Raw genomic sequence first — 13,927 nt, 5'->3', positions numbered from 1 at the left:
CACCTCTTATAGCTTCCCAACCTCGACAGCCCATTCTGAGATAAAGGAAAAACAGTGAAGAAACGAGAACGAAGCACGAGAAGGGGGAAAAGTCTACATATCTTCACTGCATATTTTCTCATCTGCCTTTTTAGCACCATCTTCTTCAATGCTCCTACATTATAAGTGCACTTTTTCCTTCTCTCTCCCTCTCGCGCAATTCTTCTCTATAAAATTTTATGACCAATCTGTCATTTCAAGTCAATCAACTTCGTCCCCAGCCATCGTTACCACCCTCCGCTCCCTACTGGAGCATAATACCATTATACCCCCCTGCGAACGCGTCAATAAATTTAGTGATTTAGAGTGAGAGAAAGAGGAAATACCCCAGGACGAAAATATTCATGGGCGGCACTGTGATAAATATTGGAACAAATCTCAGAGATGGATAATTATAATATTCATAAGACGAATATATTGACCTTCACGTCCTTTACGCCAAGTTTAGTGAGAGAATACAAGTGGTTCTTGACACTACATGGCTTTTCCAAGAAGCGTGAAAGGTGCCCGAAAGACGGTCTCAGGCATGAGAGATCTTGAGATTATACAATCTCGCAAGTTGAGTCTGATTTTGACGGCATTACAACAAAAGCCGAGCTCTGAACTTTCATAAATACTACAAATCAAGTGTTCTTCTGTATACTAATGAACCCCAATTTCAATCTTAATTCATACATCATATAGAATACTTCCATTTTCTCGAGAACTTTGAACTAAACCCATATTATATTGTGAGTGCAGTGTTTGTAAATTTTCTGCTCTTGTAAAATAAACAAACTCCCGAGTTCAAACACTCAATAATATCCTGGAGATTCTCACCAACAGCCAAATGCGTGTGTTTATCGAACTCTGAGGAATCACATATACCCATTCCTATCGCAAATTTGCCCCCTTCTCGCCTCCTCCACGTGCTGAAATGCCTCTGTTGTGCAAGTGGGAGAAATTGCGTTGCAAAAATGGATACAAACACCACCATTGCCCAGATCATTATTCCGCCCTCAAATACAGAAAGTGCATTAAAAGTGGTATGGGATGTAATTTTTCAATTATCAATTCAGCCAGTGTGGAATTCTCTGTTCTAGATTGTAAAGCCAAGTCACACGACATTACAGACCACCACACATTTGACCGGGGCACTGTCTTAAAAAAAATAACGTCTTGTCCACATCTCAACTCTCTGATATTGTCACACTCTTCTGGATAATATTCATCTCAAGTGGCTTATGTCTCACTGATGCGCATCATTGTGAGCAAAAAGTGACTAGAAATTAAACAATTGTGGCACTTTAGGCGTTTTATTTGTTGTAATTGAGATAAATAATATGCCTGTCTGTTTATATCCTTCTAATCCATACAATTTTTTCTACTCTTCAATCGACCATCATCATCACATGGCGGGATTTATTGCATCATTGATTTTGACATCAACAAAAAGCCCCTCTTTTCACCTCGCCAAGCCAAGTGCTCTTAATTAAAAATACTCTCCATCCGTAAATGAAGCATTTAAGATGAGGAAATGTGAAAATGGGAGAAAAAAATCATGCCCAAGAGAGGCATAACTGACGCTGGTGGATTAATTCACTGTAACAACGCGGGCCATATGGACAAAAAAAAGATCCACATAAATTATGGAAAATCTCTTTTTTACATGAAGCGGATGTTAAAAAATATAATATATAATTTTAGCACCGATAACCCTCTTGATGAATTGTACATTTTCATATCATACACAACACTGGCTTCTCTCTTTCTTAATCGGTGAAATATAGGGGAATACAAATGGGTGATGGAGCGAAGAAAAAAGAGTGTGACGACGACAAGTAAAAACGGAGCGTGTGTAGTGATACCAGAGAGAATAATAATCATATTGAGAAAGAAAGAATTAAGAAAAAAAACAACACAGTCTCTCCATATAGAATTGTGGCAAAGGTCAAACAATTATCACAAAATTTCTGGTATATTCTCATTCTTTTTATATGACTGTTTCTCAAGATGCTCATTTTATACATTTTGCTGTTCTTTGAACTGAGAAAGAGGACATATTTCAAGACTCTTTCGAAGATTCACTGTGTGAATGTGACGAAAGAATGTCGAGTACTGCACAAAAAATAATAATGCATTCAAAACTAAATGTACACAAGTTTGTGTATTCTGAGAGATGTCACAACACGAATAACGCATTGATTTCAAATAAGAAATCCACCAGAGACCACTGGAGCATCTGTTTCTTAGCAAATTTTGACAATGACTTATCTGTAAATATCGCAATTGACTTTTCTGTACACAAAACACACTTCCGCTGTGCTCAGTGCGATAAGATTCATAGCACGGTCCTGTGGATTTAAAACACACACACTTCATACACACTGTCCAGAGAGCATTAAAACAAATTAATACTTTGTCTTATCACGCGGGGAAGTACATTTAACACTACAATGAATATTCCAAGACTCTCTGTGTGGAGGATGACAAAAACTGGCAGCAAGAATTTAAATTATTTAAATACGCCAAGTGTTTAATGAAATAAATTGCGATAACAGTTGTGACAGGATATTACTGTATAACTATGTGAAGCTTTATTTTTTGCCTTTCACTCCCGGCTAATTCATGACATTTTCCGCGTTTTCCTCCTCAAACATTTTGCGCCTCTCTCTCTCTCTCCCTCTCTCTCTCAATGGGCTCTTTTTTATCAACTCATACTGTATAATATTCGTTGTTGCGGTGTTGCAAGATATGGAAGGAAGAGGAACATTGTGTGCTAACTAAGCAACTACCTCCACACGACCTTCAGCCATATTCTAGATTAGATAGATCATCAATAGAGCAAGAGACTCTCTGGAAAACTATTAATTACACACCGTTTGAACATTTTTTTTTCCCCTCTACACATATCTTATGTTCTCCTCTCACATTTTCTCGTTCCATGCATAGAGATTGGAGTCTCTTTTTTCCTCTTTCATTTCACATGGTGTATGCGCGCCTTTTTGTACAAAATAACACACCAACCACCTCTTTGGTGAGCGAGTTTACAAGAGAGGTGAGCTTTTTATACAGTTTCACATGCTATTTCTCTTCCACTTCTTCACCTCTTGTTAGATGCTCAAAGGAATGAGCCATTCTTTGAATTGGTGTCAGTTTATTGACCACATTCTATACTTTTACAAATGATATACGTAAGCATTTTACACGCAATCACCGTAGACTTTTCCATACATCTCCTCCTCGTCACAACTCTATGATCAACTTCTCTTCTGTCTTTGGCCTCAGCACAACCCACCTCGCCGCAGGAGTGCTTTCTTCTCTTCTTTCTCGCCCAACCAACAATGCGACACGCATCAAAATAATTGTCACAACCAGAACCATCGTGCTTCAATGCAGATCAATTTGATAGAGAATCATGAAAAGTTTCCCACTATGTTGAACTTTTCTCTCCAGAGCCATGTATTTTTATTTAGCGGAGAAAAAAGTCTATCTCATTCATTGACAAAATAGTAGAGAAAAAATTCACGATAATAATTGTGATGTGATGAATGAATGAATGAATGGAGAGAATTCTGTGAACACTTTTTTCTTCCTCATTTTCCTACACACAGCTTTTTAAATACCCTCTCTCTTTCTCTCTCTATCTCTTTCTCTCGCTTTCGTGCAAAATGCTCGACAATTGCAGTAATAGAGTTAAATATCATCAGTCACACAAAACATCATTTTCTTATTACTTTCTCGCTGCCTTTTTTCTTCTCCTTTCAACAATTCGATTTTTCATCTCTCTGCATAAATAAAAAGAACTTAATTTTCCATTAAGTATTAAGTGGTGAAGAATAGCATTAAAGTTCACTCTTCTCCCTTTTTGTGTGTAAGAATTTTCTCATTAACTTGAGCATTGTCGCAAAAATTACAGTTTGAATTGTGCCTTCTTTATATTCGACCAATTGAATAGAGAAATTATGAAGAGAAAAAAAATTGAAATTTATTCAGAACTAAGGTAATAAAATACATTTGCCTCAATACACTATATGATTTTCAGAATTTTAACCAAAATATTATATTTCTATGTAAAATCTTTGCAATACGAGAAAATAGCATCAAACTGTGAATAAAATTCTCTTGGAAAAAATTACTTTATCAGACAAAGCAATGAGAATAGACACACTTGCAATAGTAGTGGTAGAAGAAGAAAAGTAGTAAACTTTTAGAAAAATACTGTTGATAGAGTTGTAACACCGCAAAAACATTGTTGTGGCAAATAAAAAGCAAAGAAGTTGCAGAAGAAATTAGTTGAAAATAAAGACTTTTTTCTTGCAAGATTTTACTACACCTCATCTATGCCATAAATGTAGTGTTATGGGAGAATTGTTGCTTTACATCCACCTCAGTGTCTTATTCAGCTTACTCTCCGCTCCTCCCCCTTTTTCTTCTCTCAAATCGCCGTGTGTCTCTTCTCGTAATTCCTCAATTTTATTGTTGAATGTAAGCATATTTCATTTTATACAAACTATAGTTAATTCTTCAATCCCTTATGCTGCTCCCCAATGAAGAGCGGGACAAAGACAACATAAGAGAGAAAGAGAGAGAGGGAGAGAGAGAGTGAGATATGTATTCAGCATAGATATTTGCAGAGGTAACACAACTGCAACAAGTATAAATAGAATAACATTATAGAAGAGAGAAAATAAGAGCAACTTCACAGAGAAAATTTACACAAGTGCTACAATAAAAATAATAATAAAACTTGGGAAGCACAGCCACAAAAATGCAAGAGAATTGAGAAATATACACACCATTTTGTAATTTTACCAGAGAAAACAGAATTTATTCGTCTATTTATTCTATGGTCGTGTGAGAAAAATTATATTCTACCAGAAATACTGCCCTCAGAGTTGGTTTGTCTCCACTTCATATCACTCTCTGTATTTGCCAAATTTCGCAGCACAAGAAAGCAAGTCTATTTCGCATTTAAATCAAATATACAAGTCCAGAGTCACAAGTATCAGTCCAAATTGCTTCTCTCCCTCTTATCTTCTCAATTTACCTGTTCTGTGTGTTTGTTCAATTCCTATTCAAATTTCTTTCAAATGAATTTCGTATATATTTGCATAACATGAAAAGTTTCAGTTTTATATCTCTGTTCTTTTTCGTCGTCGCCCATTCCCAATCGTCCCGCAATCCTTTCCATTTCCCATTACAATGTGTCGATAATTCCACACCCAAAAGCCGGACTGTTAAAAAGTCCAATTCAAATAGATTTCAATTTCTCGACTCTTTTTTTCCTTCCTTTTGAAGCTAAAGATGGTGCACAGACTCGAAGAAAAAATGCAAGCATTGGGCATTAAAATGTAAAAATTTTCATGTAACTGCACGCATTTGATCGAGATTATTGAAAGCCACCAAGAATACCAAACACTTCAAATTGAATTATTTTATGCCTTTCTAATTTCTACGAAATCTTATTTCCCCACCGCCAAACATCCAATTGGAAACTCTCTCGAATGTTGCGCGAAATTTCTTTTGAATGGGGCGCGCACTCCGGACTCCGTTGGCTCGAAGAAACCAACACATACATTCAGTTTTAGATACAAAATCACACGGATGTGGGAAATTCAGCTATTATTGTTCACACTCCTTTCATTGTACAATTCTCTATTGCCCCATCATACGGGAGAGACTGACTCTATGTACGCCATCACAATTCTTAATTGTTGCGGAGAAGCGGAGAAAATATCCACACACGATCGTCTTTTTTGCATCCTCCTCCTTTTTTGCCCTCTCAATAGGGATAATGTATATTATATTATTAGATCAAACAATAGAGATTAGCAAGTCCTTTTTGTCTTATTCGCCTCATTGGACTCCCTGTCCAACTGTGGGCAACCATTCAAGGGTATTCAAAGTCCACACTCTGTCCATAAACCCAAAGATGAATTGGTTGAATTGCTGCTTCTATTTCACATTCATTTCCGACAACTTTTCACTACACGCGCTGTCCAGTAGATTTTCCGAGTGTTCTTAATCCTCCTGCGAGACAATCGTCATCGCAATATCATTGCATCCGGAGCCTTCACTATCCAATCCACACAATTCTTCAACACTCATCACATAGCAAATCACTTCATTCCTTCCGACTGTGATGGATTAAATTGAGAATTTCCTACAGATTCTTCTATTCTCTACACTCCCTTCAGGCAATTCTCAATTCAAATCCATCCTATACCATATAATTCTTCACTTGAAGACACCCAGAGATCAACTCCAAGTGCATTATGCTTACGCTCGTTGACTCTCTCCGTTTTGCAAAGACTATTGCAAGAGGCACAAAGAACTCGCGCGACTATGTGAAAACTATGCCAAATTGTGAGGTGAAAAACTCAAGAAAGCAAAAAAAAGCGATGATGAAAAACTGAATAGTGAAAATCACTGCATTAAAAGATTTCTCCGCACTTTTCTTTCTCTCTCTCTCTCTCACTCTCTCTCCTGTACAACATATGCGCACTGTTGTAAATACTGGATTAAGAGCGTGTCCTTTTTGATGATCCGAAGATATAGAGTTTATAGAGAGACAAAAATGTACAATTCTTTCCCGATACAGGGGAATTATAATTTGTATAAAAATGCTATATTAAAAACACAAATAACCATCTAGGAGGAAAGTTAAAATCGCACTACTGCCTCTTGTGCTGGCTGGCCTCACTTGGCTGGTGATGAAGAAACTTTGGAATGTTGTTTCACATATACACATTCCGCGCGGGCTTTCCAGTGTGTGTATGTTAAAATGTTGCATGTATATCAACATTTTACTTCAAACTTTTAGTATTAATTCTCTGCCTTTTTATAAGCTTCCCATTCGCCACACATTCAACTCCCAACCCAGAGCGACCCCCATGTCAATGTGGTCGAAAGCAAGACTCCCCTCGCCAAAATACCACACAAACAGTCCTCTATTCATCATTATTCCCTCACTTCTTGCGGCCCAACATTCGGTCTCTCGCTTTTGCCGGGCACAAATTCCATCTGAAATTTCATGCTCCGTCTTTCTCATTCACTATTTTACAACGTGTAGTCACATACGCTCTCTCTTTACCCAAACAAACTACGAGCAACATATGTATGCATGTGTATACTTTTATCCAACCATTCCCAACCAACACACCGCCAGGCCGATGGATAGTTTCACACCACCACTCGCGCCCTGATCAATTGTTGACGCGGGCAAAAATTTGATATGATTCAACAGCACGATCGTCGTTCTTTTCAATTTTCTCAGCTCTCTGTGTGACTCTTCAGCTCAACAGTTTGAGAACGGCATTCCACTGTGGCCACTTCAGCCACTCAAGTCACTTTTCCACCAACACAGGCCTGTTGGCAACTTCACACACCGCTTCCAGAATCCAATAGTGATCTTGCGCCGATCACTTCTCACTCCACCATCCGTGCGATCCACGAGATGAGAAGTCGCGCGCGCACACAAATCAACCAGAGAGCCGCAATTGAGGCTTTCCTTTCTTCACACAATCTCTCACACTCTCTCACCCATCATCATGCTCACCACATCGCCACAGATTCTTCTTGCTCAACATCTCAGCTCGCACAGCATCTCACATTCCACCGAATGAAATCCTTTATGAGCCGAAGCCACATACAAAAACTCACGCACACGTGTAAACATCAAGACTTCACACAGCTCAAAGCTCTCCCGAGAAGCTTTAAATACCGTTTAGTAGTTTAAAACCACTCAACAGTGTAGTTGAGAGATCGTGCACACCACCAATACGTTGTGATCACCCACATTGAGCAGCGGGACTCGAGAGGAAAAGATCACTCCAAATCTCCAATATCTCTCTTCTCAAGTCGTCGTGGAAAATTGTCTCAATTGAAGCTCCATCCACTCTATCCAGCATCTTCCTCCCATTGAGCTCATTATTCTCCTCTCCGTTGTTGGTCAGGGCATCAGTTATGCCAAAGTCTGCCTGGTGGATTGCGAGAGTCGCAGAGAGGGAGTGATCGCGACGATCACCAATTCAGCCAACAATGCAAAAATGTTGATTGGCAACAACGGCACGACAGAACACAAGAAGGAAAAGAGAGGGAGAGAAATCTTGCCAACGTCCTCGATATATTATAATTACACTTCTTTTTCACCATCCTCTCTCAGTCTCTCATGCGATCTTTCCATACACATTTCGCCCCAATACCATGCAATATGTGAAATCCCGCGAATGGGAAATCTCACACAAATCATATGAAAGCCGTATTTATTGGAAAACCATATAAATATATTATATATATATTACTTTTTAATAAAAATGTTTGTCTTCGCATCAATGTGATAGTGAGTTCCATTCCATTTCATTTCTCTCTTACATACATATATGTGTGGTTGTAGAATAAAGAGCCACGCATGCATTTCGGAGTTATATTTCTCTCCTTGGACATTATTTCTCTTCTCTCGCGCTTTTTGTCTTTCATTTTATAAATTCCATCTTATAACCATAGACACCTCTGCTTATCCTCTCCTCTCTGTCTGTCGCGCTCCCTCTTTGACCATCTTCTTCCTCACCTTCACAGGAACAGGGAAAAGAGAGCAATAGAGAAGAATCATATTTTTCATGTGCGACCCAACAAACACCATCACGGAATTCCCCAGTGAAATGAGATGAGGTGAAGAAGAAAAGCAAGTGGAAGAGGAGTCATTGATCATCTGTATTAGATTTACACTGTGCCCTTTAAATTCACCTTTAAAGGGCCTCGTGCAGCATTAAAGGGACCAAACGTGAATGCAGGTAGAGAAGAAAAACATCTTCACACGACATGCGCCTCTTTCACTCTATTGGAATATTCAATCAACTTTTCACCATTAGCACACTCTGCGATGAGAAGAGGCACCAATGAGATGGGAGAAGACAAAAAAAGGCGAAACATTAATTCCTTTAGCAAACATTTACCAGAAATTTAGTGATTTTTTCTCATTATAGCCTCTATAAAAGTTTAATCTCTTTCAATGTATCACAAAAGAAAATATTGCCTCTTAGCATTTCACACACAAACCTCTTTCGGACACAAAATTCATTGCTCAGCGCTGCGCAGCCTAGGTATAATGAATATCCCTCAATTAAAATGACACGACGAGAGATTTTCACATAATCTGCAGAGAGGTTAAGGTTATCGCAAGGTTATTGGCTGGATTGTACATAAAATTCCATTGATTACGATATAATTCAAATATTGGTTCACTTACGTTCTGTGAATAGCAGAATATTTTAAAGACAATTTCTACAAGGAAAGCTGCCTTGTTGTATTAATTTTCTGTAATTGCATTTGATAAAGAGTTTGAAAACTTCACTAGTAAGAAGTATTACATTGAACTTCTTCATCTATTCAACGTGCTAAGAATTTTGAAGATTTTCCTGCAAATCCTTCAAAAGCAATAATAACAAATTACCCCAAATAGCAAACTTTGCAGAAATTTAGAAGCAATTTCGGAGTATTTCTTATAAAACTTCAAAAGTTCTCCTCTTACACCGGCTCTTATTAGACACTGTTCTCACCAATAAATTGTAAGAGTGTGGCTGGGCAAAAAAAGTGACTCATTGCATTGCCCAGCCAAGAAAATAAGAATTCACGAAACATGATCAACTTGAAAATGTCAATTCAACAGCATTATGTCAGAGACACTGCCTTTAAATACAACACGTCATTTCCCATTTAGTTTGGCTTTAAACATGATAATCATAGAGCGAGGAGTGACAGAGATGGTGGATATGCTGAGCCACGCAGCGCTTTTTTGTTCTACATCCACACGAGCTCCACATTCTTTATGCTTATGAACAAATTTCATATTCTATCACTCACAATCGTGATCATTTGTTTACTGAATCGCCCCGCACATAGAGAAGAAAGAGAGTTGCCGCCGATGTGGCAATTTTCACATTTTTTTTTCGCCCCGATCGTATTGCAAAATTGTAGTTCAACTAGTTAATTACACAAAAGTCCAACATCACTTTTGCCCCAAAAATTCCTAGAAAATGCCCCGCTTATCAGTCAGTTACAGGCTGTTTTTGCTTCAATAAACTACATCAACATCAAATTGGTGATAAACCCCGCAGTGCGTTGTGATGAGAAAAATCACAAGAGTTCAGCTCACAAACAAGGCATAATATTTTAGAGGAAAAACCCGGGAAAAATTGATTAATTCCATGAAATTTGTGATTGACTGTATAATATTAATGAACTTTGGGTGTCACTGTGCTGTTATTGACTCATCTGAATTTATGGTATAAGCGCACAATTGCTGATTATAAACCTCGGCAATGAATATCAACTCGAATTGAGGAGAAAATAAATTGAAAAATATAGAGAACTGCATTAATTTTGTCAACGAAGTGAATTTTTCAGCAAAAATTCTACAGTATCTAGTCAATTTTCGTTTTCCCATACGTGTTTTTCTAAAAATCTTCCATCGTCAACCACTGAAACGACGAAACGGTATAATATTTTCTTTTTTTCCAGAAGGTCACACAAGTGCATTTCCATGTTAGAATCATTTGTTATGGCACTGTGTATAGAGATTATTCACGGTGACACAGTTGACAAATAGTATTTTGCGGTGAGATATGAAAATGAAATAACAATAATTATAAAAGTGATTGCAAATTTCATGTCGTGCCTTTGGTGATTGTCATCGTAGTCGTTCACCTCCGGTTTCACTGCTTCATACCCAATATCCAACTCTTCATCGATGGTAGTTTCCTTCTCTCCTCATGTTCTTCGTTTTGTCCTACTGTTGCTGCCCCTCAGCTCTGTGCCTTCTTCATCTCTTCGCAAAACGGCCAAGAGTGGAGAGAAGAGAGCAAAAAAGATGGTGGAAAAAGACGAAGAAAAACTCGCGATCACGGTTCACCAATTCGACAGGCAATCCACAAACCAACGAGGCAGCAGCAACACAACAATTTTCTTCGAATTGCTGGCTCACAGTTATTTTTTCCTTTCTTATACCATAACATACATTTACTTCACTGTCTTTGGAATATATCTCCTCTCCACCACATACATTTTCTCTGCTTTTCTGCCCAGAGAGAAGACACATATCTACTGGAAATATATATATATATATATATTTGCGAAAGAGCACCGCGAAGAAGTGATTTTTTGAGGCGCGCACGAATACAAAAACCCCAAAAGCCATCGCGCCAACAACACAACCGAACAGTATTCGCGCTGAATTTACCCAAAGAGTGAGGAAATCATCAAATTGTGAGAAGGATTGCAATTTTGGATTTTTCTCACAGATCAATTTCTTACATGAAAGTCAGCAATTTCCCATTGTTTTTGCATTCACCTCAACTCTTTCGTTATCTCTCTCTCTCTCTCCACACTCATTCATTCAACTCCTTTTGCATACCGCAAAATGTGCATTTTAACCCATCTCTCCCTTGGCAATTGTCTCTGCTCAGCAGAACCACAACATATCCCAAGCCTCAAATGTGGAGAAATTAATGCAATGTAATTGAGATGAATGAAAAGCCATAACTGAATATTTTCTCCGTCGCATTTGATATTTCTCACACAAACTGCATCTCTCTCTCTCTCTCTCTCTCTCTCTATCTCGACATTCTCCCGCCTTAGCGCGCAGAATTGTGATTTTGTCTAACAGTCACGATAGTGGTGAATGTTGAGGAGAGAAAAAATTGTAATAATATGAATTATTATGTCAGAATTGCGTAATTTGACCACGCACTCAAAGTATGCAAGTCTCCAAGTAAAAAATACTTGAAATTTTATACTATATCATTTTACTCTCGGTGGTGCAATTTATTTGTGCACTCTCTCAGACTTTTCTGTCAATAGCTTTTTACTGAAAAATACATATACTCAACAACAGAAAAAAATATTGTGACTGATAGAGGCTTCAATTGCCTTTTTTTTCGCCGCCAATGTGAAGCAGATCTCTAAAAGCTTTTTTCTCTGTCAATTAAACATCTCTCTTCTCCTGCATGGGCATGCGAAAAAAGGCTAAATTCAAATTGATTTTTACATCTCAAGCCATTGCATCATCTCAATTGATTGATTCTATTAATAAATTGTGCTTGATTGAAAATAACGCAAAACTAAATTACTCATAGATATTCACCAATGCAAACTCTCATAAATGTTCTATTTTCACTCCCTTTTATAAACAACAATAATAATAACGCATTTCACACAGTGAAGAATGCGGAGAAGAACTCCAAGTTTCTTCAATCTGTAAAAATAAATTTGACAATATCAAAATGCTTATAGATCTTTATTTGTGAATGATGGATTCGCGTGTAAAAAGGGTTCATTTGTTTCTATGGTTTTTAGTATTCAATAATATATTACTTGTTGTGCTTTTCTCTTCGGTCATTGTGCGTCCATGAAATTAGAGCAATAAATTATACTGAAAAATTCAAACATTTATCAAGAATATTTGCATTATTCCAACATTGTTCTCTCGTGTATTTAACATGGTTAAAAATAAATAATGAGAAAGCTAAAAGTCTGTCCACAGCAACTTTTAATTGCACATTCTTCGAGGACACACCAGCCAAAGAGGGGAAGAGAGAGAGAGAGAATGAACTCACTTATATTGCATATATGTAGAACTTTGCAAGAGAATTTCAATGAAATATAGCCAAATGTTGCAAACTCGAATTGTCTGCTCCACTCTTTCAGTATGCAATGGATGCAGCAACAAGTAAAATTACTACTTTGTAGTCTCACCAGTAAACTTTTTCCCAAACCTCACTAACACCTCCTCCACCCCCTTCAGCCATTTCCACCCGCTAAACACACACGCGAGTGATATATATATATATACATACACACCCAATTTTGAACTCACCTATTTTGGTATTTCATTGAAAAACACAATTCATTTTGCTACCATCTAAACACAAGGAATTCCACACGGCAAAATGCATTTTGTGCCGAGAGGAAGAGAGTACATAAACACTAGACGAGGCATAAATGGCGAACTGCAATTCATGTTATTTCTGTTTATTTTTTCACTTAAATGTAACACATTGTTAATAGCAAAGTGATTTGTACCAGTTTTAAATTGTGAGACACATTCATTTGCTATTAAATTGTGTAAATACTCAATTTATGTTTATTTTACCAATTTTCAACCTCCCCCCTTCTTGTCCCCCTCGCAAACAGCTAAGACAGCATAGTAGCAACGACTTTTTCTTACACCATCTATAATCCCACATGGACACTCCTAAGAGGAAATCTCAACACGATTTTCCCTCGGTGTGAAAAAGAGAGAAAACCATTTTGCAAGAGGCAGAGAGCAGTTATTAAGCGCGCCTCTCTAACGATGTGAGATCAGACTCAGATGTGTAATTATTCTAACTGAAATTGATTTCAAGTTATTGGCCTGAAAAACCATTATTTTATTAACAATAAATCATCTTTTGAATAAAAATGCTGGTATTTTGCACTGGCAACTGTATTTGTTTTGTTAGTGCAAATAAATATGCCAATTTAATGGGTTTTCACCTTTGCAAAATACACACATTTCAGCCGCCCTGCATTAAGTGAAGTGACGTACAATTGTAATTTAGTTTTTTTTTTAGTTTTAATACGGTTAATACCATCAAAATATACTTATTTCCCATTTCAACTTACACCGTGCAGTGTCGCTTACATTCCTCTCACTACATTTCCTGCAATTGATCTGTCAAAATCACGCAATGAGCATAATTCTCTGGGAAAATCCAAAGGAAAACTCACCATTACATATTCTCAAAACCACTCAATTTTCCCTCCAAAGTCACAGCAGAAAACAATATAGCATTGAGATGATAAAGAAATTGTAAATGAGCAACTAACGAAATAACTAAAGTTGAATGTAATAAGTGAAGAGAAGAAGAAG

The sequence above is a fragment of the Phlebotomus argentipes genome, unplaced genomic scaffold, assembly GCF_947086385.1.
Source record: "Phlebotomus argentipes unplaced genomic scaffold, Phlebotomus argentipes genome assembly contig_15, whole genome shotgun sequence".
Taxonomy (NCBI): Eukaryota; Metazoa; Arthropoda; class Insecta; order Diptera; family Psychodidae; genus Phlebotomus; species Phlebotomus argentipes.
Note: the sequence above shows the minus strand (reverse complement) of the source record.